This window comes from Stylophora pistillata, chromosome 11 (genome assembly GCF_964205215.1).
Source record: "Stylophora pistillata chromosome 11, jaStyPist1.2, whole genome shotgun sequence".
Lineage (NCBI taxonomy): Eukaryota > Metazoa > Cnidaria > Anthozoa > Scleractinia > Pocilloporidae > Stylophora > Stylophora pistillata.
Window position 1 is genome coordinate 21,385,713 of NC_142529.1, and position 12,797 is coordinate 21,398,509.

Below are 12,797 nucleotides of genomic sequence, written 5' to 3' on the forward strand. Positions count from 1 at the left end.
TTGTTTACCACTAATACACTGCAAGTAGACAGGGCATTGGGTTATGTACCCTAACATGTGATTACAAGGATAATTGTATGCTTTCCTGTGAATGATTTGAGATTGTTTCATAGTTGATTGGTTTCAATCCTTGGGTTTATTTCAATCAAATTACAGTACAAAATCTTCATAACGAAGCAGCTATGTAACTAATGAACTTGGACTTTCTGATATGTTCAGTCCATATGATCCACATGTATGTACATGGGGCCAACTCTCAACTAAATGTCATGTCTCTTTTCTCAATTTTTCAGGGTTGTTAAGTTGATTGTGCAGTTCAATGTACTAATTACTTAATAACATTATTTTTGATTATTCATTGTCCATTTACTTCATATTTGTTACATAATCTAGTCTAGGGTGCCTGACCAAGCTGTCTGGGAAAATTTCAACCTGGCATTTCTGACCTTAGCCATTGGAGTATGCTCCCTAACTGAGTTCGCCTGGGGGTCTGAAGACAACGATTTAATATGCTGTACTTAATAACGTTTACTTTTTATTAAAAGACATCTGCAAATGACGTTTGCTTGTATTTATCATTTATCTACTTCATATGTGCTACATAATCCAGTCTAGGATGCTGGACCAAACTGTCTGGGAATGTTCACTCTGGCATTTCTGACCTTGACCGTTGGAGTAAGCTCTCTTTTATTGACAACCGTTAAACTGTTAAAGAAATAACGGAATATTTCCAAAATTCAATTTATTTTCTTATCTTTTAATTTGACGTACAGTGTAAATTAATGCAAGTGGATTACCCAATCCAATTTTAAAAGATGAATGTTTTTCTTTCTTTTTTTTTTTAAATTTTACTAGTTAAAAAAAAATTACAGGAGTTTTTTTCACGTTCCTTCAGCACACAAAACAAATTAAGTACTATAACTGTCCAGAGCCCAGTGAATGACATATTACAGGCTTCAAAGTCTGAAGGACTTACTCTGGGAAAGTTTGTATTCCAAAGCTTGCAAAACTAATCAACATAATTCTGAAATGGCTTTGATGTAAAATTTCGTAAATCTTACAAAGCCTACTGTAAGCATTAAATTACATTTTTGAAAAAGTTGTATGACTCTATGATTATACTGCCTGGTCTAGCATATTGTATAGCTGGGTTGTTGACTACCCTTGTGATAAACATTTGCTTAGCAACAGTGGACTATTGATTCTACCTCGTTATCGTGCTGTAGGATCACATGAGATAGCAAGCGCATGCGCCAACTCAGTGCAAGCTTATGCCTTCGACAGTCCGACTGCGCTTTTAGAACTGAGAGAAAATACGCCGCATCTTCTGCTGTAAATGGCTGACAATCCATCTTTAAACCCTCCTAAAGAGGTCAGGGGTAAGGAAAAATCTTCTAAGGAGGACCTTAGCACTGATGAAGTGCGTAAATCAGCCGGAAAACCAGCCTCACAAAAAGCCGGGAAAAAGCCTCCAACGGCTCAAGCACCCATAAACTCGGCGAACGAAGGAAGTTCTGGTGTTACCCTAAACGCGGCAGCTCTTGGTTCCGTTATTGCCGAAGCTCTCAAGGGTTCATTTGAAGGCCTAAGGGATTCAATGAACGCAGGTTTCAATGACTTGAACAGTCTGATTGCATCACGTTCAGGCGGCAATGGTGACGAAGACTCGGCCGATGATTGTGATTCGAGTGTGTCTAAGGACGATGTTGAATCACTGGTCGAGGAAGAGCCACCCGCCAAGAAAAAGAGACTAAACGAACAAGGAAAGAACAGCAATCCTCTGATTACTAAGCTGACAAAAACCCTACAGCTCACCGAACATGTCGGTCCCGCTATCGACGGGAACTTGCATCACTTGTGGATAAGATTATGAGGGAGAAAGGTAACGAAGACAAAATAATGGAGTTAAAGAAACAACACGAAACTCCCGAAAATTGCGCCACCCTGTCGGAGACAAAGGTCAATCAGGGTGTCTGGAACAATTTAGATGAGTCAGCTCGGTCAACTGACTTAAAATTCCAAAAGGTTCAGAAAAGCCTGATTAAAGGAATAATAGTAATCGTATCAGAAGTGAACAAGTTGATGGGCAACTCAGAAACTCAGAAAGAAGATACTGTTAGTGCCCTAATGGATGGGCTGCTACTCTTGGCAAATGCTAACCAGGAGTTAAACGATCGACGGAGAGAGTTGATGAGACCACAACTCAATACAAATTTTAGACACCTTTGCAGCCCATCAAATCCAGTGACGGCCGAATTGTTTGGAGATGATCTCCCAAAGGCTGTTAAAGACATCTCAGACACAAACAGGCTGAGTTCAAAGCTCACCAAGGACGGCAGCTCTCATCACTCAAAAAGTAGCCAGCAACACCATGGCTGGCGTGCAAAGAAATATGTTCGCCCTCACAGTTCCAACAATAAGCAGTCCAAGAATTTAAACTTCCAGAGACCCCTCCACTTCAGAAGGAAGCAGGAGGGGAAGAGGAAGAACGACTAAGCTGACTGAGTTGGGATACAGAGAAACCCGAGTTGAGAAGAACCTTCCACCGTGGCAGCGATGATACGTACCACGTGGAGGAAATGTCGCCAGAGTCGGGTAGAAAAAATCCTTTCGCCAATCCATGGCACACCACGAAGCATCACTACGCATTTCACTGGCTTTTCCGAAGGCTTCGACATCGAAGAAGCAACAGTAAAAGCGAAACAGAACCAGAAAAACATATAAAGTGACGGAACTCCAAGAAAAACGTCCAACCACCATGGCTGACCGCTGACCAGTAGGACCAAGGCTCCTTTTATAGCGCGCCTTCGTGTTTAAAGGCAGAAAATGGAGTTACGTTATTGGTGGGAACATGGCAACGAGAAAAACACGAATAAATTAGTGGAATGAAAAGTGAGATGGAATAAATATATGAAGTTCATAAATTTATTCTATAGTAAAACAAAACGATCAGGACTCAAAGAGCACACAAATGGACTTATTTAGACTCATCCGGAGGCAAGTAATGTGGAGATTTTTTACTTACAGTCGTATTTAAGGGTCTTTTCGGAGATTGGCAAAGAATAATTGCCGAGACCAACCGACGTTTTTGCGGCGACACGAAACCAGTACTTCTTGTCACGTGACAGGGACTTTAAGGTGGCTCGAACTCCTTTGACTCCCGTATTACTCCACTGAGAGAGGGGCAGTCTTGCAGCGTCCGAATAGATTACTAAATAACCCAATACTTCGCCGTTTGCAGACTGGGGCGGTTGCCATGACACTGTAACAGAGTCAGTGCTTCGGGCTACTGCCAAGAGGTTACGAGGAGGACTGGGAACTAAAAGTAAAACAGGGAATTAATTGAGACATGCAATTTTACAAAGCAGGAGAAGTGGCTGAGTGGCTCTATCTAAGGTTTCCAGTAACTCGTTTCATTTGATCTAACTGAAGTATTCATTTGATCTATAGCAAAGTAAGCAGTTAATTTTATGAACAATGATCATTTTTTTTTCTCGTAAAAATAAATGAAAATTATATCTACACCTCTTATTTACCATATTTTGTTCTCAGAAACAAAGCCAAGGATCTTAAGAATCGAACAACAGGACCTACCTCCTTCATTTGTTTTCTCGACAACAGGGCGACTCAAGGGCCCAGGACCCTTCAAGCCAACGGCTCGGACTCGAATCTCATATTCAGTGTACATTCTGAGGCCCGTTAGGAGTGCCTGTGTTTGGTTCGGGTTGGTGATATTTTTTACTCCTACCCGTCTTCTTCGCTTTAGCGGGTTGTATTCCACAGAATACCCAGTCAGAGGTCCATTACGTTGCCACTTATCCGGTTCTAGCCATGTGACGCGAATTTCAGTTGATGACATCGCCTGAGACCTAACCCGAAGAGGGGGTCCCGTTGGTGGACCGGAGGGCATTTGAATCCAATACGGTGCTTCTGGTGACCAGCCGGCTGTACTTTGTATGGAGACTTTGAACAGATACCACACTCCCAAGTCTGCAGAAAGAATAGAGACCGGTTAAAGGAGAATGAGGGTTTAGGTAGTAACGAGTAAGGAAACGACAGTTTAAGGTACAAGTGATGATACTGAATACGTTTTCTTTCACATGCAAATTAAACTCATTTTCATACAACTGGTTGAACACCGAGCCTCGTTTTGAAAAAGAGACCAAGAGTAATTCGGAAGTCGAGATGACTTATTTATCTGGGTATATTAATTTATTTTCTGTTAGCGTGTATGTTGTCGGGTACTACACTCGTTAATCCGTTTCACCTTTGTTGCTTGTAAATCATCAAAGAGGAAGGGTATCACAAAGAGAATCGATGCATTTAAGCAAAGCCGTCTCCATAAAAATAATCGAAGAAGGGCTAACCGAGGGGTGACGAACTAACCGACCGAGTCTCTGATCAACTAGCCCAACAAATGAAAAACAACGTTGTGGTGATGGACTGACTGCTCAACGTGACGAACTTTAACATGTTAATGAGTTAACGAACAGGCGGCTTTGGAATAGTAGGCAAAGGGAGACTCAAATTGAACGCGAAAGTAGACAGGGATGGTCCGCCCACAACAGCATCTTAGCAGCCCTAAGGGGCATGGCAGATTTTCCTGTGAAAGAACATTATCTCTCTTTTTATCTTTGACAAAAATGGGGAAGAGAAGAAGAACAGAAGACAAACACTCTAAAAAAAAACCCCAAACCGCTTCTTTGACAGCAAAGTAAATAATGTTGGTCCCGGCCGGACCAACACTAAGGGTCTTAAAATAATTGAGAAGAATATACTACCTTTCTATAATATCAAGAAATGGTTAGATATTCTAGTCTTCTTCTCAAGGGGCTATCCTGTATAAATAAAGATGTCTACTCTACAATACAGTTAATGTTCGCGGAAATAGAAACGTTTTCGCCTCGACTCTGAGTAATTTTAGCCCGAGCTATTAGACAAGGGTTAAAATGAGCTCTGAGAAGGGCCAAAACATAATAATGCCCCAGAACATAAACTTGAGTAAAACATATTACTATTATTATCACTTTGAGAAGCATTTAGAAAAGAGATACGAGGAAAACAAATAACAGACAGTCTGAACAATCACACAAGCGTGCGAGCAGGGTGAAACACATTTTAGTCAGCAAAATGCGCCAGAATGCCCGACTTAGCAATAATAGTACAGAGTTTACCATCCCAACAGGCTTGACTCAATGACTCACCAAGCCCTCGAAACAAATACTCCTTGGTTCGAGGAAGAAACGTCATTTCTTTCAGTTTGACTTTAGAATGATACCGTCCACGAAGATTGTGCAAAGACTTTCCATACCGCAGCCTGAAAGACAGGATACCAGGGGCTGCTGTGAACCATTTAATCGTCACGTTAGTGCCTGAAGAAGAAGAGCGCTGAGTGCCAATAACGAAAGGTGCATCCGGTGGCTTGGGAAAGGTCTTCGCTGGTAGCGAAATGCTTCGCTCCCCATCTCCTTTGTTAGAGTAGGCTGCAACTTTTATTTCGTAGGTTGAATCAGGATCAAGTTCAGATAAAACTAAGGACTGTTGATGAAACAGAGGAAAAACAGATGTAGCTATCTCAATAGATTGGAGATTATGATCATTATTTTTAGGCGTTCTCCTTCAACATGCGAAATTACCCCTCAAACCCGAAATTAAATCTCAGAGGATTAGTTTCAAAATATAAGATTCGAAACCATTTGTTGAACCAATAGAATCAATTACTCTGCATAAATTAGCAGCTGAATTACCCAAGCATTTTGATTGGTTCTTACTTATAAACTATTGGAGGAGAGACGTATAGGTGACGTCACCATCAACAATTTCTCGCTTCTTTATTACAGAAAGCAAATAGTTTCCATGTTGCCGTGTGTCAGTACAGTAAAATATCACAGAAGACGTAAAATATGGCGACAACATCAGACTCACTCGGCTACGCCTTGTGTGCCACTTGTTTTTCTTCTTACCACATTTTGAAGTCATCCGTGATCTGTTACTAAAAAGAAATATGGCAACATGGAATCTATTTTCACAACACAATTCTTAGCAACTCGTGTTCGGAGGCAGTAAATTTAACTTGAGTTTGTTCGGGTGGAAACAGCTCTTTACCAAGATCATCGACTTTTGTAAAGAATACAACATAGCCTCGAATACGTCCTCCCTGCGACTGCAGTGGAGCTGACCAGCGGACTCTGATGGCAGTCGAATTAAGCACATTGAACTTGAGATGACGGGGACCTTCCCTAGGAACTGGAAAAAAAATGGATAGTGGATCGTGAGCGATGGGATTGCCTCTCAACCCTCGAAAGATAGTCAAGACTAAAAACCTCCTTGTGTATTTTCTCAAAAATACACGGGCCTGGGTCAGTTTTTCCCTCTTGGTGTTTGGAAATCCCAAGATAGATTATATTAGGTCAAGCAGAGTACCTGGGTATATCTCTGGCCGATGAAGTGGCAAATTTGAACAAGACCTCAGTTTGAAGAGCCCTGAACGAAACAGGCATGGGACAAATTTATCCTCTTCATTTGAACACTTTTTCCTTGAGTGCTAACTTCAACCTTCACTTAAGACTTTGCGAAGATTCATCATCATCATTTTATTTGATAGTACAGGTTGCAAGTTGGCAGCCAGGATGGCTGATTTGGACCTAAAGATGTAACTACAGTCTACAGCACCGCTCGTATTTATGGAACGTTTTCTAAGAGGTCTTTAATTGTACAGAATCACGCAGTAATATAGAGTATTTTTTTTGTTTCCCGACATGAACTGTCTCCAGGGAGAGAGTTTCATTGCCTGCTTAGTTTCAGTTTCGATGTACACCCATTTCGAACAAGATAATTTCTTGAGGTATTACATTCGTCAGCACATTTGTTCAAAGAAGTGACGCTTAACTCCAAGCGCGTGCTGAATTTATTGCTACAAAGTTTTTTCAAGAAGAACTTACTAATCATTAAGGGTATCATTGATAAATAAACAGGTCGAGCGAGAAAAATGTTGTAGGCTTTACGCTTCAGTTTGTGTTTACACACACGCTAAGTCCTCAAATTACAAAGGAATCTGAAGGGACGCTTGCATGGCGCTTACATGAATCTCCACATGGATTCAAATAAATCAACATGGATTAAGAGTAACATTAAACTAATAACTACTCGCACCTGATACACAGAAATCTGTGACAAAACGGGATTAAACAGTATTTAAACACAGGATTAAATTCGCCGATAATTACGCCACATACTCATATGTTTGATTATGAGATAATGTTTCCGATGAAAACCCAAAAATGTTAACAAGATTTATTTTGGTTTGCCCTGTCGATTGTAAAATAATACTCCTCCACAAGAACAGAAAACAGGACAAATGGTGTTTGCATACTTTCAAGATGTTAGTAAGTTTGTCAGCTTGAAAACGGGATGTCCACATATTTGTACTTCTTGAACTTGGCGGCTTTTCGGCTTAAGAAGTTGTTCCATTTAATCCAGTTAAGCATAATAACTTAACCGGATTTTATAAACACTTAAATGGTTTGGTTTGATTCTGCTAAGCAAGGCCGACGACCTTGGGAAGAGTGCATCTCTATTCAGACAAGATTTGGGGCCAAAAATGGAAGATACTGTATTAATCTCTGAGAAATATGTGCAAGCGAAGGCGGTTTTCACTCCTCCGAAAAGGCAAGCTAATACGGGATTTGACTTCATCTCAACAAATTCTCTAAGTTTATATGATCCATCATTATTTTTGTTTTTCTTTAAACATACTAAGTTGCTTGAAAATTAAGCCTATGAAAGTAGATCCCTAATACTGTCTATTTATATACAAGGTTTAAAGATGCGCGCGCACTTTTATGAAGTTTTTCTGAACGATGACTTCGGTGTACGTGAGCATGCTGATGCCTCCACTTCTGCTTTTTTTTTTTTTTTTTTGTTTTTTCTTCGATATCTCTAATAAAATTTCAAAAGATGTCTCAAATTTGTTGAGTGGCAATGCTACGAGGTCAGTGGTCAAAGGATAAGTATAAAATTCTAATCTCCTTAAGAAAGTTTTCGCAAGTTTCTTCGCAAAGGTCATGCTTTTTTTCTAAACAGACAAAAAACGTGGTCGCCCTTTTTTAAATACGGAGAGTTGAAAAAATAAGGATCCTTAACTCTTTGAAAAAAAATGCAGAAGCCCAGCAGCAAATACTTATCCACTTCCGATTTTTTTTACTGTTTTTGATCAAAATAAAATCAACAATGGTACCGCATTCTAGGTTAGAAGACACTTTGAACGGGAGAAAGGAGAGAGGAAAAATAGAATAGTCGAGGTACCAGAGTAAGCGTTAATCCCGGCTCTGACTACCAACATCTGCTCAGAAATTCTCCATAATGAATGCTATACATTTCCTTGTTCATTAGGAAGGAAAACTTGGTGTTAAATCAACATACCACTCTCTATAAGATGTCGGTTCTCATCACCTGTTCGCGGGAAAATGCTTTGAAATTGCGAGAAGTTTTAAGGGTTAGCCCTGTGGCCGTTAAGAGTGACCAGCAGTTAATTTCTCCTTACAATATCACCCCTGAATGATACAATAAGGTCAGGAGAATAAAGAAAATGATCACCAACTAAAGAAGCTCTTGATTGTTGAACAAATTCTCCTTGTCATCACCTTGGGAAATGTGTAGAGAACAGTATGGAGAATATACATATGGATGTTAGGGTGTAAAGGGTTAATGGAAAGTGAATTAACTTACTGTCTTCCTCTGTGGTGAAGTTGTGTTTGCTAGACCTCGGCCCAGGCCCAACAGACGTTCTGGCCGTCACCCAGACGAAGTATGTGGTATACTTCTTTAGATTGTGGAGACGGACTGATAACTTGCTTCCATCAACGGTCAAAAGACTGTAAAGGAAATAAGAAATCTTGGGCTATTTTGTTTTTACTTTGGTTTGCTTCACTGACAGCCTCTCTGTCAGTCGAACGTGAAGGTTTGTAGGTCTTTTCTGTCTGTTAATCTGTCTGTCTGTCGTTGGGTCTGTCAGTGTCTGTCTGTCTTCGGTTTGTCTGTCAGTCTGGCTGACTGTCCGTCTGGCTGACTGTCTGTCTGTCTGTCAATCTGGCTAACCGTCTGTCTGTCTGTCTGTCCGTCTCTCTGTCTGACTGTCTGTCTGGCTGACTGTCTGTCTGTCTGGCTGACTGTATATCAGTCTGGGTTTCTGTCTGTCTTCAGTCTTTCTGTTAGTCCGTACATCTATCATTTCGTCCGTCCTTCCATTCATGCGTTCTTCTGTTTGTCTGCGTCTGTTTCCCTGTCAGTCTTTCTATCATCTGCATGACTGCATTCATTGCTGTCTCCTTGACTTCCACCTGATCTGGTCTACTATTTCTCCACTTGTTTGTTTTTGTTTTTTTTTTAGTTTAGTTGCTTGGTGGCGGTTTTGTTGGCCGAAATTCATTAACATCAATAGTGGATAACGCCATTGTTGGGAAGTGGTAAAGAGAAATATTTGACAAGGTCTCAGAACTTACCTTGCTTTTCCTCCTTTTTCTCTGTACTTTATGGTGTAGTTTGTTATTCGTCCATTGCGACGTGCAGAAGGAGGGGGGTCCCAGCTGATCTCAAGGCTAGTCGGCTCCACGCTTGTGCTGCGAATGTTAGCTGGAGGAGCACTTGGAACTAAAAATGAAAATCAAACAGTATTAACTAGCTTGCCCCTCCACTTTCAACATCGGCAAGCTTATATCTATTATCCATCACTTTTTTTTATCATCAACTTTTATTCATTAGTTTTCTTACCGTCTTCCAATGTTTTCACGACCTTGGAGAACGATAATGGCCCAATGTCACTAGATCTGGCGGCCACTTGAACCCGGTAGTAGGTGTGTGGGCGAAGTCCTCTTATCTCGTGACCAAATACGTTATATAGAAGCGTCAAAGTGTCAACAGTACGGCGTGATTTGTTGTAATAAACTTCATAGCCGTATATACCGTGACCAGTGAAAGTCGGAGCTTTCCACGTGACTTGAATGGATCTTGGTGACAGTACTACTACATGCACATTTTTAGGCTGCCCGGGTGCTGAAGAAAAAAAATGTTAATTTTATTAACTCTAGATCTGGATGCGATTTGTATTGCGATCTGTACTGCGATTTGTGCTGCTGAGAACTTTATATAAGGTTTTTGGATATTCTAAGTTCACATTTATTTCCTTGTGGATCATGTACATGCATGCTAATTGATTAATCTGTGTACAAAACTATCTTACTTGTCTTTGAAGTCATTAAAATATACGGCCCTGATTTTCTATATGCACAAATTGTGTCTAGCTGATCATGTAGAGGTTTCTATTAACTCCTTGTGATACGTCCAATAGCTGATGATGCATTAAATATCTTATATAATCAAGAGAAAGGATTCCTTAAAAAATGCTTACATGACTCTTGCACGACCCTTCAAATGGACAGAATATATCAACATGGTTTACTGCGTACCGTTGAACTAGTAATTACTCTCTGATCATTAATATTTTTTATAAGTTTAAAATAATTCCCATAAGTCACAGGTTACATCCTACCTCCTTTTGAGGTCTTTACAACATACTTCGCAGTGAAAGGCCCCTCGCCAATTCTGTTGTACGCATTTAATGTGTAATAATATGTAGTCTTTTCCTGTAATCCTCTGACTATAGTTTGATTCTCTCCTGACACCACGTATCGCCACTTTCCTTTTTGTAAGTCAGTTGTCAGGTACAAGCGGTATCCTGTTAAGCGACCATTTGGTTGACTGGGCGGTAACCATGTTGCTTTAAATGAGGTGTCGGAGATTCCCCATGCCTGAACGTTCGTCGGTGGTGTTCCCGGCGCTAAGAAGCAAAACAAACACCTTTTAAAGATTTGCAACTCTCACTTCATGCACACGGTCTTAGCATCAGAGTCAGGGAACATGCATAGTGAGAGCACATGCCTCTTCTCCAATAGGCATGGGTGGGTTCTAGTTCAGGTCATTTTTGAGAAACTGGTATGATATCCTGGAAGAATTTCTCTTCGGGATTACTTCCACGTCGGAATCACTTGTCCAATAAAAATGTATCAAAGGTGTTGGGAGAAGCCCTCTCTCGAGCCAGATCCGTTTTACCGAAAAAAAAAATTGAATAGAGCCATACCTTTTTCCAAGGTTGTAAATTCAGCCAAAGGGCTTGGTTTGCTTAATCCTATGTTATTCACAGCAAAAACTCGGAACTCATAAGTAGTATAGGGCTCCAAGTTATCCAGTGTCTTAGAAGTTTTCCCACGGACGTCCTTTACCACAATCCACTGGGTAGCGCTCTTCTCGCGGTAATAAAGAGTGTAAGAATCTATTGAGTGGTTTCCGGTGGGTTGCCAAGCAACAGTAATTGAATGAGCGGTTCTTTCAGTCTCAGTGGGTTTGGTTGGGGTGAATGGCAACTCTGAAAATAATTGAAAGAAAACATTATAATTTATTTGAGGGGTTTGCTTTTCCACAATGGTGATTGGATAAAGATATTTATAACTACTTAGAGACCTGGGGCCCGTTTAATTCTTGAAAGTCCCGCCCGGGTCACTTAAAGGGCCCGTAAAGCTGTTCTGTTTTTATTCAAGATGGGAATTTTAAAAGTTTTGAAAATAATACAATAAAAGTATCAACGAAAGAAACAGAACGGACTGATTTTGGTGCCAGAACCGGCTTTCTATTTTTTTAAATTTTGATTTTAAAACATGGCTTCGGGCCCGTTAAGTTACCGGGACTTTCGAGAAACGGACCCTGGACCCAGTTGTTTGAAGGGCGAAGAACATTAGAGTTTTTGAAGACTTACTTCGAACAGTAACAGATGCAGAAGCTCGAGAACTTCCAAGGGAGTTTTCTGCTATGCACGTGTAGTTACCAGACTTGTCGATATTTTCAATGGTCAACACGTTATAACCTACAGTGTGTCCTTCGTGCTCCCAGCGGATAGATGGCTGTGGGTAGCCTGTGGCCGAGCAGTGTAGGTGAACATCTGTCTCTGGGTTGACTATGATAGGCTGAGGATGTTTGGTGATGACTGGCTTTGTTCTAGTCACTTTAAAGAAAAATAAGACGTCAGAGCGTAAATCATGGGTAAATATTATCAAATTAATGAAATATTAGTGTCTATTGAAAATTTGAACCAATTTGTATCTGCAACGACATCATTACCAATCCTACCAAAAGCAGGTTTCCAGTCCTACTCTGAGGTAGAGACGAAATGGGTTTGTTTCTTTTTCAATCAGCTTTTGCTGCCAAAAATTCCTCTAATCTTACATTCATATGACGAAATACAATGCTCAATCCCTTTGTTTGAATTGAAAAGCAAACACGTTAAGAGATAATCTTTTACCGCTCAAAACGCAAGAGGATTTCTTTGACATGCGTACAGCATGATTAAAAACACGCTTCGCATCGAGACACTTGCAGGACTTTAGCGCCGCATGCGTTATCCCTGCGTGTGAATATAAACCTTCAACCAACCTATGTGCAGGAGTCTCGCTGGAGAACTGTACGTCATTCCCAAACTGTTGGTGGCAACACAAATGAACTGTGAAGTATCAGAGGAGTTAGCGTTCGAAATTGTTACAGCTCCTGGTCTGGGTATGCTAATCTTTGGGTTAGATGAGTCCACAAGTTTCCAGTCTCTTAGCCAAGATATTACAGGATCTGGGTTCCCTGTGGCTTCACACTCGAATGTAGCACTTCCTCCGGTGACGACCCGCTTGGACCTGGGTTTTTTGGTTAGTCTTGGATATCCTGGCGGTGGTTTGCGCGCTACAGATATTTTTCGAGAGAAA

General features: G+C 40.7%; 1 protein-coding gene, 1 long non-coding RNA gene and 2 pseudogenes across 4 annotated transcripts in view; 2 read left to right on the plus strand and 2 right to left on the minus strand.

Moving 5' to 3' along the window:
• Window positions 1–12,797, minus strand: part of LOC148720557 (uncharacterized) — a 486,858-nt gene that overhangs the window by 216,480 nt on the left and 257,581 nt on the right. The gene's annotated exons all lie outside the window — the stretch shown is intronic.
• The window catches only part of LOC148720568 (uncharacterized), a 102,552-nt gene that overhangs the window by 40,396 nt on the left and 49,359 nt on the right, over window positions 1–12,797 (plus strand). The gene's annotated exons all lie outside the window — the stretch shown is intronic.
• LOC111340447 (protein sidekick-1-like) overlaps window positions 1–12,797 on the minus strand; it is a 38,690-nt pseudogene that overhangs the window by 19,412 nt on the left and 6,481 nt on the right. Inside the window, exons 2-12 of the transcript XR_015993560.1 lie at window positions 12,481–12,774; window positions 11,807–12,052; window positions 11,135–11,419; window positions 10,547–10,834; window positions 9,769–10,050; window positions 9,501–9,648; window positions 8,728–8,873; window positions 6,035–6,246; window positions 5,205–5,538; window positions 3,595–3,990; window positions 3,026–3,319 (exon numbers count right to left, since the gene is read on the minus strand). The product of XR_015993560.1 is annotated as a protein sidekick-1-like (transcript). The remainder of the gene's footprint in view (window positions 1–3,025; window positions 3,320–3,594; window positions 3,991–5,204; window positions 5,539–6,034; window positions 6,247–8,727; window positions 8,874–9,500; window positions 9,649–9,768; window positions 10,051–10,546; window positions 10,835–11,134; window positions 11,420–11,806; window positions 12,053–12,480; window positions 12,775–12,797) is intronic.
• On the plus strand, window positions 678–3,182 carry LOC148720570 (uncharacterized; annotated as a pseudogene).